Here is a 14,534-nt window from a genome sequence, read left to right on the forward strand (position 1 = left end):
CAATTCCCCAATAAAAATCTTTAAAAAAAAAAAAAAGTGAGTTGGTGCTAATAGGTCATTTAAAAAAAAAAAAAAAGAATGACAAATATAACTGCGGAAGAAGCAAGAATGCCTATTGACGGCCATACATGGCCAATACTTTCACTACAGCCAGATTTATAAGGACAGCCACATCACAATCAGAAGGTTCCTGGGAATACAATGAATCAGAATTAAGGAAGTAAGAGGAATTGAATATTTAATGGTCTTATTTCATTCTGTCAATAATTGGTTTTTTAATTAAGCAACTAGAACGTCTAGGCACTCTTCTAGGTTCTAGGATATAAAGATCTCTGCTTTCAGAGAGCTCATATCTAAGTAACAGCTGAAGAGTATTTCATAGGAGTTTACTGTAATATTATAAGAGCAACAATTTTGGAAGCAATCTAAATGTTCATCAAATACATTGGTGATTAAACAATGATAAATCCAAATAATGAAAAAATATACAGCTCTTTAAGAATAGTATTTTTAAGCAGTATTTCATGATGGAAAAATTACTATGACACAATGTTAAATGAAAAAAGCAAGCTATAATGTGTATATAGTGTATACATACTCATATATGCATGCATTTCCTATCTCTTTATATGCATATGATTAAGACCAGAAAGTTAAGTGACCAAAGTACTGTTAATTATTATCTTTTTTTCCTTTATATATTTTTTTGAATTTTCAGCATTACATGCCATTTATCACCAAGGGGGGGAAATTTTTTAAAGTAGTTTCAATCAATGTAAATACTAGGGACTCTCCAGATTTCTGTATTAGAAGGTATCCGTCAATGCCAGTCCCTGAACCTCTGTCTTTGAAATCAGAGCGAGCTCATCCTTCCCGAGGCCTTCAGGTGCTAGTCTACAAGGATAAGGAACACACCTGAGGAACGCGCCGTGTTTTCATCCAACCTGCAGTCTCCTGTTTCTAGCTGTCTGCTGAACATTTCAACTTAAACGCCTTACAGATAACTCATATTTAATTATGTCCAAAAATAAATGGATAATTTTTTCCCCACAGCCAATCTTCTAGTAACTCCATTACTGTTCATGACAATAATCTTTCTCCCAATCAGAAAGCTTGGAAAGCAGCCTGAATTCATCTCTCCTTTCCCCGTTTCAAGTTCATTAATAACGCTGTCAAAGTCTCTCTTCCATCCCGCCTTACTCTTCTTTCTCACTTCATCGCCTTATCAGTCCAGGCCCTGATTGCACTGTCAGTAATGTTACTATACTTGCATGCGAGTGGAGCCATTCTCTCCCTTCTCTACACCACTGCTCCTTTTATAGATCTTGGATGATGTCATTCTTTGGCTTAAAAACTTTTAAGGCCTTTTCCTTTCTACCGCTTCAATCTAAACTTCTATGGCTGGCTTTTATTAAACCCCATAATTTGGCTCCACCCTAACTTCTTTATTTCCCATTATTTGACAGTCTCCTCCCTCATCAGCCAACAGACATGCCATAATCAACCTTACCACCAAACTTTGGAATATATAAACTTAAACATGGTCCTCCCTTTCCTTTCTACTTGTATTTAGAGAACCTGATGAATTTTCCTCTTCTGCAAAGCTTTTCTTAATTTCTTCAACCTCATTTAGGTTTCACTTTTCAGAATTTGTCTAGCACGTATTCCGAATCTTAGAATTAGGCATTTGATTCCACACTCTCATGTTGGTGGATTTACTGTTATACGAGTATGTGTTAGTAATCTACTAAATTTCATACTCCTTGAGGACAAGAGCCACACCTTATTCTGTCGCCTACAGTATTTAGCATGATGCAGAGCACATAGACAGTGCTCAATATCTGTTGACTGATCCTGCAAGAAATGATCAATTTCAGCCCCAGCCTCTCTTTAATATGTAGTGATCTGGGCAGATCAAGCATGATCCTAAGGGATATAAACAAGCAACTCTTTAAGCATGGAGTCCCTTTAGGTATAATACTATAGTGATGACAGGACATCTCTATGTCCCATACTAGGAAAAACAAAGTTCTAGGGAATGATAATTGAGGTTCTCTAAGTGTCTTCCAATGGGGAATCTCAAATACCTTCTAACCTCCATGAGAACAGGCACTAGATCTTTTGAAAGAGTGCTTTGACTGGAATGAATGTCAAAGAAAATTGCATAATAAAACAAAAAATCTGGGTAGAATCCTGTTCATTTATAAGATCATATTGTGTAAATCACCAAATCCCACTGAGCCTCAGTTTAATTCAAGAGGTGCCATGCTGCTATTGGTTAAGAGATGGCAAATGCCAATGGATAAGAAATAATTTTCATATGCATAATAGTAGTACCAGTATTTATGAAGTTCTTTAGAGTTTTCAAAGTGCTTTCTACAAACATTATCTTATATTATCTGACCTTCCCTAAATACAGGGTGAAATGGACACAAAGTGTCATTTAAAACAGAGTTCTTAAAACAAATACTTTGCTTATTCTGAATCTATTTTAAATACACTACCCATATCATTCTAAAACTAAGAACTATTTCAGAAACTGACTACTTAATAATTTTATGAGTTTTCTTTTGAGGAAAATATAATGTTTTAGAATGCTTAACCTATCAATACCTAGCAAAATTTCTATGCTTTCTACCTTTTAAAGGGGTATTTTAATTTACTTATTTTGTATTGAATCAATTAAAACATATATGAAATTCACCAAATATAAATTGTAAAAACTAGTTTTCAACATTTCTATTTTCTAAAGCTGAAATTTTACTTTAAATTTAAAGACAATTTATATTCAATTTCAATGTGTAATTTCAATGTGGACTGGGTTCTCAAAAAAGGCATTATTACTGTCTGGGTGCTAACGCCAAAACACAAGTTTTTAAAGTGTCCTGTGGTTTTGTCTAGAAATTGGATAGTGTTAAAAAATGGTATAAATGGGGGTACAGGGAAATCTGATTCATACCTTAGCATATAGGTATCTGTAACAGACTCTTGGCTGATGAGCAAGTGTGCCCTGCAAAAACTAAGAAATGAACATGTTCACACAGACAGCTGCTGCTGCTACTTCTGCTACTGCTAATAAGAAGTGCCAGAATGTATAGGACTTGTAGAAACTATAAGGACCTTGTGAGACAGCATAGGTACTTGGGCCCGGGTCTGAAGGAATGCCGGAGAAGTGGACCACAAGAATGCCACCACCCCATCACTCCCTACACAAAAGTGCAGAAGTTGCTGATTATTATGTCTCCATCTAACCACCTACTTCCTTGCAGATGTCAAAACCATTGCTCCTCATACATAGTTGATCAAGGTTTGACAGCTATACAACCTTCCTGGGATGGCAATAATGAGCAGTCAGCCATCTTGCCCCCACAGCACAGGGGCAAACATAGTTAAGTAGACAGTAAAGGAAACCCACCTTTTTCAAAAAGCTCACCACTTTCTAAAAGCCCACCTTTTCACACAAGCCCCCATTTCTCCCCAGCTTATAAAAGCGGCTAAGCGGAGCTCATCCCTGAGCCAGTTGGAAGGACCTTCCATTTCTCTGTGCTGCCTCCCTTGTGCTTGAGCATAAGCTTAATAAAATTTGTCTGGAAATCTTTCTGGGGTTTCCTATTTTTATCCTGGGGGACCCAAGAAGACCAACGCCGGTAACACTTGGATTACTCCTGAATTATATCCTTAAGAATTCATACTTATTCAGGACTGTTATGGTAAATACCATATTTCCCCAAGTATAAGATGCTCCCATGTATAAAACGCACCTTAATTTTGGGGGGCCCGAAATTTGAAAAAAACTTATTACATAAAGTTATTGAACTCAAGTTTTATTCATCATAAAATTCATACAACTCCTCATCACTTGCAGGAAATGCAAGTAAAAAAAAAATCTACAACCACTGTATAAGACACACCCAGTTTTTAGACTCCAAATTTTTTTAAAAGGGTGCATCTTATACATGGGGAAACAAGGTATCTCTATTTTACTAGATGTTGAAGGAAGTAGAAAACATAATTACTGCCCTAGAGGCAGTGTCCATTTTAAACTGTTGAAAGTAAACTATAAACTGAAAATGAATTTAAAATAACAAGGGAAATGTCCTATGTCTATACTGGACTTGATAAAATACCAGGTTCAAACATCTGGGTTTCAGAGTAAATAATTCCCTGAAGTTACATTATTGAAAGTATCCAGGAAAGAAAGATGAGAGAGAGGGAGAGGATGAAGAAGGAGAGGGAGAGAGGGGGGATGAGAGGAGGGAGTGGACGAGGGGGAGAGGGAGAATGGGAATGGGAATTAAAGAAAATGAGTCAGAAAAACATGGGGGGGGGTGTAACCAAGCAGTACTGTCCCTATTAATTCTAGTCATAAAGAAAAGAGTAAAACTTGAAACAATTTGGAATAAAAAATGGAATTCTGGTTATAAACTGCAAAGGAGTATTAACAACAGAGAAAAGGAGATTGTGAAAAGACGGGCAGCACAAAGAGCTTCCCAATGAACTCGGGGTTTGAGAGACACAATGAAAAGACAGAAGGCACAGAGACATGGATGCTATAAAAGAAACACAGGATGGTATCAGGAAGCACAATGCCCACAATGAGCTGAACTTAAGAAAGCCATTAAGGACTACAAAAGGGGCTTCTGAATTCATGTCTGGCAGAGAAAATTTACAGAACGTCTGGGTAAGTTGGTCAAGGGAAATGGTGTTTAATATATGATGTGGGGAGGGGGAACCTCTACTTCTATTTTGCTTTTTAAGAATCTTACACTTGTCAACTTGTCTGTTCCCCTTCCCCCAATTCCCCAATAAAAATCTTTAAAAAAAAAAAAATCTTACACTTGAATACCATCTTAACAGTTTACAAATTTCTATTTTACAACACCCTTCAGAGGTAGGTACCACCCCTCTATTAGAGAGGAGAACTCTCAGTCCAGAGTGCATCCCATCACTCAAGCCCTTTCTCTCTTCTCATCCCTGGAGAATGAAGGCAAGAGTGGAATGCTGGGGCTTGAGAATGCTGGGGCAAGATACAGGAAGCCTTAAGAGCTGCCCTCAGTGCACTGTGGATCTTCAACTTGGCCAGTTGACCAGTTCACATATCATGAACCTACATTACAAATTGTGCGGAATGCTAGAAGTATTCTGATGAATTATGAAGACCAGAGCGCTTTGCTGAAAGACAGGAGACAAACTATCAATCTTTCAAAATGAGGAAAGAACATGAACATTACAAAAGCATGGACATTACAAAACATTAACTGCTGTCCTTATTATTCAGCCTCAGGAAAGTTCTAGAACAGATAATAAAGCAGATGGTTTTTGAATAGACAAAGAAGGGTGATCACTAAAAATCTGCATCGATTCAGGAAGAACAAGTCTTGTCAAGGAACTTTCTTCTTTCTTTTGGCAGATCTACAGGACAAATAATTTATGTGACTCCTTGAAAGGTATTTTATAAGCTCCACTCTTCAATTCTTTTTGGGGAAAGGGAGGGAGAAAGGTGAAGAAAAATGGGCTAATAGATGTGTTTATAACTGATTAAGCAACAAAACTCAGAATACTCATAAATAAATTCTGCAAAGTTCACTGGACTTAGGCAATTATATTACCAATGAACTGGATAAGGCTTTGACAATACCCTTATCAAAATGTGAGGATGACCAGAACCTAGAGAGAATAATCAAAAGTGGGAAAGCAGAATCAGAATTCACAACAAATTTAACAGAATATTAACTTTAACAAACAAAATGTAATAGAAAGAAGGTAAAGAATTATATTTGGATTCAAAAAAATCAAATGCTAAGTATAAATTGTGATAAACTGTTATATACATAAATAATAACTGACTATCTTTGTTGAATAAAGCTTCACACAAATTAAAAGTGTTAAATGGCTGCCCCCAAACTTTATGCAATCTTAATCTTAAGCTAAATTAAGAGACATGTAAGGTCAGGAACCAGGAAGGTGAATGCCACACTCTACACTGTACTAGTCGGCTCAGACTTAGAGAACTTTTCAATACTTGGCAATGCCCTATAGTCAGTACAAAAGGACAAAGTAAAATGCTCTCATAATTTGAAAATTAAATCACCCATCTGGAAGTAATAACATGAATCAAACAGAGTTGTAGAAATTAGCTACCAATGTAAGTAATTCCATGAAAATATGTGGCCAAAGATATTTGGGAGCACCCAAGTCCAATCAAAAGTGAGCAGGGTGGGGCCGGCCGAGTGGCGCGATGGTTAAGAACTCGCTTGGGATGCCAGAGGGCCCCGGTTCGGATCCCACATAAGAGGGCCAGTGACACTGCCCTCCACAGCTAAGATGCTGAACAACAGCTCAACCTGGAGCTGGGCTGCCATGAGTCGCCGGCGACGGCGTGGGCTGCAGTCCCTGTGGCAGTGGGTTGCCATGGGCTACCGTGTGTGGCCAGCAGCCAGCGTGAGCGGCCAGCAGCCGCAGTGAGCGGCCGTCCAGAAGCCGGCGACTGATCTGCCTCGCCAGAGAAGAGCGCAATGATGGTGCCAACTTGGGCCAGTGAAGCAACGTCCTCCACAACTAGATTGAAGAACAAAAAGACAGCAACTTGTCTGTTCCCCTTTCCCCAATTCCCCAGCACTGTTCCCATCCCCCCAATAAAAATCTAAAAAAAAAAAAAAAAAAAAAAAGTGAGCAGGGTGTAGTTTCTGGGAGGCAGGATTAAAACGTGAATTAAGAAAGCTGAAACCTCGTCAATTATGTTTTCTTCTGGCTAAAGACTGCTAACAATAGTGTTACATTCATCTAAGGGGGGAAAAAACAGGAGTTTAACATGCAAGACTTTGCCTGCACTCCTCCAACTGTCCAAGCTGAAAATGGGCTGACAGATATCTAGTGGTGGGGCAGTGCATCCTTATAAAAAGGAGGCTTCCTAGGGCTGTGATGGCTTAAGGACACTCCCCACTGAGATTACCCATTCTGATTAGAATGACTGGCTTCCCATGCAGATAGTCCTATTGGAATGAGATTGTGCTCGCCAAATGATGCAAGTTTCCATTCTATTCAGTTATATTAATAAATTCATTAACTGGCATTCTTGTTTTTATGTATCTCATGGTCACTTGCTAAATGAAAGCAAATTTCAACAACCCTGACTTACTTCTGGACACAAAAACACAAAGCACACATTTATGGACCTGGAAAAGTGAGCCCTATACCTTAAATATGACAACCCATGGCCAGACACCACATACCTGTGAAGTCCTGCCTCTCTTTGTGACAACTGTATTTTATCTAAAACTGAACCACACATTTTAAGAGAGAAAACTAACAAAATGTAACACATAGAGGAGAGTGTTCAGGAAGGTAAAAGGTCTAGAATCCATGATATCTGAACAAATTAAATGAACATGCTTATCCTGAAACACAAGATGGTAAGATAGCCATCTTCAAATACCACTGTTGCGGTGATAAGCAATTATCTCTAATTCTGTGATGAGAACCAGTTGAAAGCTGTATAAGGAAGAACTTTCTAATTAATACTGCTCCATGCCAGGCACACAGTAAATGCTCAGTAAGCTGGCACATGGTAAATGCTCATGATGTTAGCTATGACATTTAGGATATAAAAAAATGTATGCAAGAGATATGCACAAGGTGCTATGGGAAAGCAATGAAGGGGTACCTAACCCTGACAAGAGGTTAGACGTCAAGGAAGGCAGCCCTGAAAGTAGAGATGCCTAAGCAGAGTACTCACGAAAACAGAGGAATTACCCAAAAGAATGTGAAAAAGGGCATTCCAGAAAGTAGTGTGTGAGACCCAACATCAGAGAGAGCTAGTGGTTCAGTGAGTAGAGTGGGTAAGGAAAAATAAGACTAGAAAACCAAAAAGGCACCACTTCTTAAAGGGACTCAGACTCACATGCCTAGCTAAGGAGTCTGGAGAAGGTTAAGGGGAATCACTGGAAATTTTAAGTGTGGTAGTTACATAATCAGATTTATGTTTTAGCAGAACCCTTTTGGCAGTCACATGAAAGATGGACTGGAAGAGGGCAAGAGTGGTAGCAGGGAGATGGTTATTTCAGTAATTTGGAGCCTGAATGAAAATACTGACATTGGAGAAAGATCAAAGACAGAATTCAAGAGGTAGTAAGGAAGGCTTAATAATGACTGGATGTGAATGATAAACAAGAAGGAAGAGTCAAAGATGAGTTCCAGGTTTGCGCTTAGGCAACGAAATACGAGAACTATATCATGCCTTGAGAGGCAAGTTGCAAGAGAAAGATTCCGAGAAGGGAAAAGATAAAGTCAGCTGAGTAAGCTGAATCCTAGTTACCTGGAACACAGGTAACTATGGAACACACCAAGGTGGTGATATCTAGGAAAGAGATGGACAATGAAGTCTCAAGCTCAGAAGGGAGGTCTAAGCAAGATATACAGATTTGGAAGTGACCATCACAAGGGCCTCACTGAAGATAATCACAGCATCTGCGATCATCCAGACCTTAGAGTGTACTGAGTGCGAAGGAAAGAGGATTGGGAACAGAGAGCTGGAGAATACCAACCATTCAAAGGAATGAAAGTTAGCTATCTTGTGATCTGTTAAGTTCCTTGTCTTTAGTCAAGGAACTAAATTCTTTAGGCAAATACTAAACATCCACTTGTGGGGGATTAGAGGGAATTCACAGTATAAAATTCAACTAGATGACCTCTACAACATGTTTCAACTCTGAAAATGAGTCAAAGACTTTCATTCAATCCAGTATTACTTACAATTTGAGAAATAACTTTATTATCATTACAGAAAAACTAAAATCATACCTATTTTTATTCTTTGGCATTGTTAGTCCAATAATGAAAAAACAATTTGAAGAATTAAAGTTTGTTGTTGTTTGATAATGCTGTTTTCTGAAAAAGGAAGGTTTACTTGGTTTACCTGGACAGGAGAGCTCAGGCTCTAGATCTAATTTCTTACCCCATTTTTCTCTCTGTGGGTTCAATTACACGGTTGGTATGAGAATGCAGTTTTACCCAAACACATGTTCCTACTTATTCTTCCCTTCCCTTTCTGCAACCTATTGCCTGGCTGGGGCTATACATAATGTATGGGCTTAAGTCTTAAATGTTTTACTCCATTTCAGAAATGTACCCACTATTTTCACTAATATTTAAAGTGTGTTTCTGTTTTCCATTCTACTCAATTCTAAAAACAGAGAAACATAGGTACTATACAATCTTTTAATTAAATCCAGAAATATTTTATTAAAACAAACTGTCATTTTTGGCATAACAGTACACCCAGTGTAGTGCTAGATAGGATTATTGGCAGTTCAACTTAATCTTAAAATATGGCACTGGTCCCACCAAGTGGAACCTGGAACAGGTGTTAGAGGAACTTGACCTCTTTTAACCATATGCACCTTTTCTCCTGCCCCCACCCTATGCCTCTTCCACCACTCTATAAACCTTCTTTTGTTTTTCCTGTTCTTGTCTTTCACTTTCCTTCTGGTAGTGGCCATAAACTTTTATTACCACTAAAGCTAACACAGCTGCCAAACCCTGACCTAGAAATACAATGGATATAATTCTAATTGGAGTATACAATTAACTTTTTGGTTGTCCTTAGAAAACAACTTAACTACATTCCATAATATTTCAGTGTCCCAATTCACAGGACAGCAAAAATAAATGGCTATAGAAAATAAACCTACATGAAGAAAGACCCTAGAGAGCTTTTTAGTTCTAGCAGGCTAATACAGGTTACACATACCAAGTTCAGAATCATGATTTGCAGAAACAGGTTTCTGACTGACCAGAAAAAGTGGGAGGGGAGCAAATTAGAGACAATGTTTGACATCATTTGAAGTTTAGTCATGCTAAGTTATTAAAACATAACAAGGGTTAAGTAGAGAAAATGAAAAAAAAAATCAAGACTAGAATCAGAATTAAAGAACTTCAGGACTAAATATTATAGTTCTGGGAAATGTTTAAGGGCTCCATAAAACTTGAGGAGAAAGGTAAATAATTGTGTTCCTACCACAATCCCCTCCCTCAGGTCAAGCGCTCTGGAAGCTATGCTTTGGTTCTACAGTCTCTTTATACAACAATGCTAGTTGCTATACACATTCATCAGAAAAAAGGTTTTCAGTGCATTTTTTTTCTCTCTAACTATCTGGCTAATGGTATCATTACCTTCTCTGTTTAATTGCACCAAAAGGAAGAGACAATTTATCACTGGTAGTGTTATGTGCAGGGAGTGGTAAGCACAGCACAGCAGCTTCCATTAGGCTATAAGAGGCACAGAAACACAAAAGCTCAGAGTGCTAACGCTAGGTCAAATAAATATTTTTAAAATGGCAAATAAAAAATGTTGTTTTATAGAAATGAGTTGATCCTATCCAACCTCATGTCCCAACACTAGAACAATCCAGATTCTTGCAGCTGCCTAAACAGCCTCTTACATCTGTATGCTAGAATGTCCTCCCGCTGCTTGTTGGCCTGAAAAACTCCTGCTCACCCTTCAAGTCTGAGCTCAAACACTACCACCTCCCAGGAAAGCTTCTTTGATTCTCCCAAACCGGTGCTCCTTTCCCTTAAGCATTCCTCTGACTGCTCCTTCATTACAGCAGCTATGTTCTGTGTGCTATTATTTCTGTACCTGTGAATGGAGCTCTGTGGTCACCTGACTGCTTTCTGAGGGAGCACCATCACTGCATCTCCGGGTACACGTCACGTATCTCATAGGGATCCACAGAGGAAAAGAACTTCCCTAGGTTTCAACACTCATTCCTCCAAGTCTCTCCTTTCCAATCCCACCTACTTTAGAGCTTCACTATCTATCTCCTAGATTATTTAAAATAGTCTCTTCAGTGGGCTTCCCATTTCTGGGCCCTCTTCCCTTGAATCCATCCCATATACACCACTGCCACTGTCATCTTAAAGTATAACTTTAATTAAATGTACCAGGTTGAGCAGTTGATGATGCAGAGAATGAAAAGCTGAAAAACTCCTGTTCTCTAAGCTCAATGGGCTCAAATTCAATAGGGCAGAGAGAGAAGTAAATAATTAACATACAATTTATTAGATGTTATAGAGATATATCGAAATCATGCTAATCCCTCTGCTTGGCATGTCCTTTACTCTAATTGGTCAATTTCTATTTCACTTTATATAGGAAGCCTTCCTAATCTCTAACCAGAAGCAATCACTCCTTCCTCTGCTCCCACGGTGCCGTTACTCACTTCTCACTTTCTGTTTGAATTTGTGTCCATACATTATGTATCTTACTGGATTAAGTCTTTCTAAATGGAAGGGCAATACATTTTATTCATCTCTGTTTTGAATGGTACCTAATCCAGTGCCCTGAAAATACAACAGTTGATAAATGTTGAATTATGGTGACTAACCTCACTAAAACATTATAAGTCTGTGATTCCTTCAGGATTTGCCAGCATTAAGAATATCAATGGATCAAAAAACAAAAACAAAAACAAAAAAAGAATATCAATGGCTATTCAATTCAGGACTGAAAATTTTCCACTCTAGCCACAAAAATAGAAAAGTCTATTTTGTTTGACTAGATAACAATGGACAGATGGAGACTATCCTCAGATTTGAAAGATGTGTCCAAATGAAATGGATCTCTATTGTAAAAACACAACAAAAGGCAGCTCCCCGGTACTAGAAACCAGGCAACCAGCCTCTGCTGAAAAATACAGAAAAATTATGAAGGACAAACATGGTGTGGAATGGGGGCAAGTAAAAGGGCAAATGTTTAACTAAGTGAAAATGTCCACAGCTTAGTAAAAATTTAAAATTAAATTCAATAAAACAAGATGGCACAAGAAAATATTTCAAAAATGGATCATAAGCCTTCTGATCTCTCAAATAATACAACTTTCCAGAGGTGAATACTTGTAGCTTATCCATTTTTTACAGTTTACATCCAATTTCCTGCAACAGTGTTACTATAAGATACCTCATCAAATCTGTCCTAAGATCCCCAATTCTTTCATTTCACTTTTGCAATGGTGCCTGTCCTCTCTTCCTCCCTCCACCCCATTCCTTCACCATCATTATTTTAGTTGAATGCAATAGTTATGCGAAGAATGAGGGAGACAGCAGCTTATCCATCATTCACTGAATCACAAGAACTGAAAACTTTTAACATTTCATCATTTAAAAGCAAGCACTAAAATTCCAACTTCTCAATTTTGGCCAAAAAGCAGCTGAACGCTCAAAACCACGAAACCTTTTATGAAAATGCTGTGCCACAATGATATTTATCTGCTCCTAATTGGTTTGAATGAAGTCAGAACATCTGATTATATCATTTATTTCATCATTAAAATCGCTAAGGGCAAAAACTGTCTCATCAACTCATTTTCTGGAGTCTTCAGCAAACTGTTGGTAGCAACTTTTAACCTAAAGACCCAAGTTTAAGTTTGCTATCAGGATTAAGTAAGAAAATATATGAAAATGCTTTATAAAACTCTAAAGTGCAACACAAATATAAGATGTTACTGATATTATTCTTACAATAGCTCTCTCCAAGAGCAAGTCCCTTCTATAGGAAATCTTAATAAGGCTGAATTATTTCTGTATACTTTTACCAAAAGAAGTTTTATGTTTGATATGCAAAACTGTAAATAACTCCTAAAAAGGGAGAGAGAGGAGAGGGAAGACAGAAAACTCAGGTGAAACTAGGAGGTAAATTAGAGAGCAAAGGAGACGGTTTTGTAATAAAATAAAGTGATACAAGAGAGCGCAAACCTGGGTCTTAGGGATCCATTTCTAACTCTTACACTTACTATCTACCTGTGTGTCCCTGGTCACTTCACCTCACTAGGCTCCAGTTTCCTCATTTGTAAGTAGATGATAATGCACAGGGTCGCTGCTGGGATTAAATGAGATAATATTTATACAAAGTACTTAGCACTATGTCTTACACATAGTGATAATAAGTAAATGGTCACTGTTGCTGATAAAATTATTATTAGACCTATACCTTGATTAGTGACACTCAGGAAGAAAAAGGAGCCAAGAACATGTCAGAGGGGAAGGTAAGATACAGAGAGTTAAGTTTATATATTACTATTGGGAGACAAAATTTGAAACATACAGATTATACAAAGCATTTTCATATGAAATGTCTGAATTACTCACTGTGTCTCCAGGACTGCTGAAGAATCTACAGAACCGTTGCCAAAATCTCCAAGTCATAAAAGCAGAATGGCAATGACTACATGGATGGAGAACAGGATCGAAAAATAAAAATAAAACAAATTTATGCTTATTAACATGTACAGAAGCTTCTGTTTCTAAACTTTCAATTTTCTAAATTTTCACACACAGAATAAAAGCTAGGCGCCATAGCAAAGGTACAGCAACTCTGCTTGTCAAAAATAGATGCTATTAGCAATCATGCACAGTCATTTAAGTTTCTGCCATCTTGTTCTTTATTCTGGGAGAAGCTGTTGTATTTATGGTTGATTTTGAGGCATTAACTACTAGTAACTACATCATATTCAGGAACTGCAAAAGCAGGAAAAGTGTTCCAAAATTAGAAAGAAGAGGAATAGACTCCTCTTCTGAATCAGATGTAGATAGCAAAAACTGTAAAAGGTAAGAAAATAATGGATGCTGCCTGTGCATATGGGATCAGAGATTTGAATACTGTAACATGTGAAAAACACATACCTTGTGCAATCAATAAGAATCAGCAAAAGACAAGGAAAACAGGAAACCTTCTGTATGTGTGGCCAGAGAATCAACATCAGTTTGGGTTGTCAACTGGTCTACTGTTAATTCAGGGGACAGCTAGGAGCTCATTTAAGAGTTTCAAAGCTGAGCATAGTACAAGTGCTACTATCATAAGCCACAAATTGTCAAAGTTTGAGGTCTTTTTTAATTTACACACCACCAATGTGAGTGGTCAGCTCACCACATGACCTGTAACTGCTAAGGTCTTCCCTAAGACCTGTGCAGAGATCATCTAAGAGGGAGCTTACCTATCTCAGTGGATTTTCAGTGCAGATAAAACTAATCTACTATGGGAAAAGATGCTCAAAACATTTCTGTTAGCAAGGAGGTGAGAGTATGTCTGGTTTTCCTTTGATGGACCAACCAACACTCTTTTTTACTAAGAATAACCTTTCAAAACCAAACCTGTACTTACAGGAATATGCATGCAGTATGATCAATAAATAAGGTGAATGTTTAAATTAAATAAATTTTTTACAGTAAAAGACACATTGCCATTAATCCCCCTCAAAATACTCCCCCTCGCTTCGAACACACTTATCCCATTGTTCTTGCTACTTTCTGAAGCAGTTCTGGAAGTCCTCTTTTGTGAGTGTCTTTACTTCATCCTCCATCATGACAAACTCTGTGTCACACACCACTTCTGGTACGGCAATTTCTGTCAAATAAAAACATTACGGTGTGTCCTCATCCAACTTATTCACCAGATCTTGGCACCGTGCAACTTCTGGCTGGCTCTTCCCCAAAGTCAAAATGATTCAGGACATCAAGGCAGCCACGACAACACAACTAAA

At 37.9% G+C, this 14,534-nt stretch overlaps 1 protein-coding gene across 2 annotated transcripts in view; it reads right to left on the reverse strand.

Moving 5' to 3' along the window:
• Positions 1-14,534, reverse strand: part of STK38L (serine/threonine kinase 38 like) — an 82,795-nt gene that overhangs the window by 63,347 nt on the left and 4,914 nt on the right. The window contains exon 2 of one of the 2 annotated variants that reach the window (XM_019668037.1): positions 13,144-13,219. The exons of the other annotated variant lie outside the window; for it this stretch is intronic. The gene's annotated coding sequence lies outside the window, so the exon portion shown is untranslated. The remainder of the gene's footprint in view (positions 1-13,143; positions 13,220-14,534) is intronic. 2 annotated transcript variants of the gene reach the window in all.

This window comes from Hipposideros armiger, unplaced genomic scaffold (genome assembly GCF_001890085.2).
Source record: "Hipposideros armiger isolate ML-2016 unplaced genomic scaffold, ASM189008v1 scaffold_513, whole genome shotgun sequence".
In the NCBI taxonomy this organism is placed as follows: domain Eukaryota; kingdom Metazoa; phylum Chordata; class Mammalia; order Chiroptera; family Hipposideridae; genus Hipposideros; species Hipposideros armiger.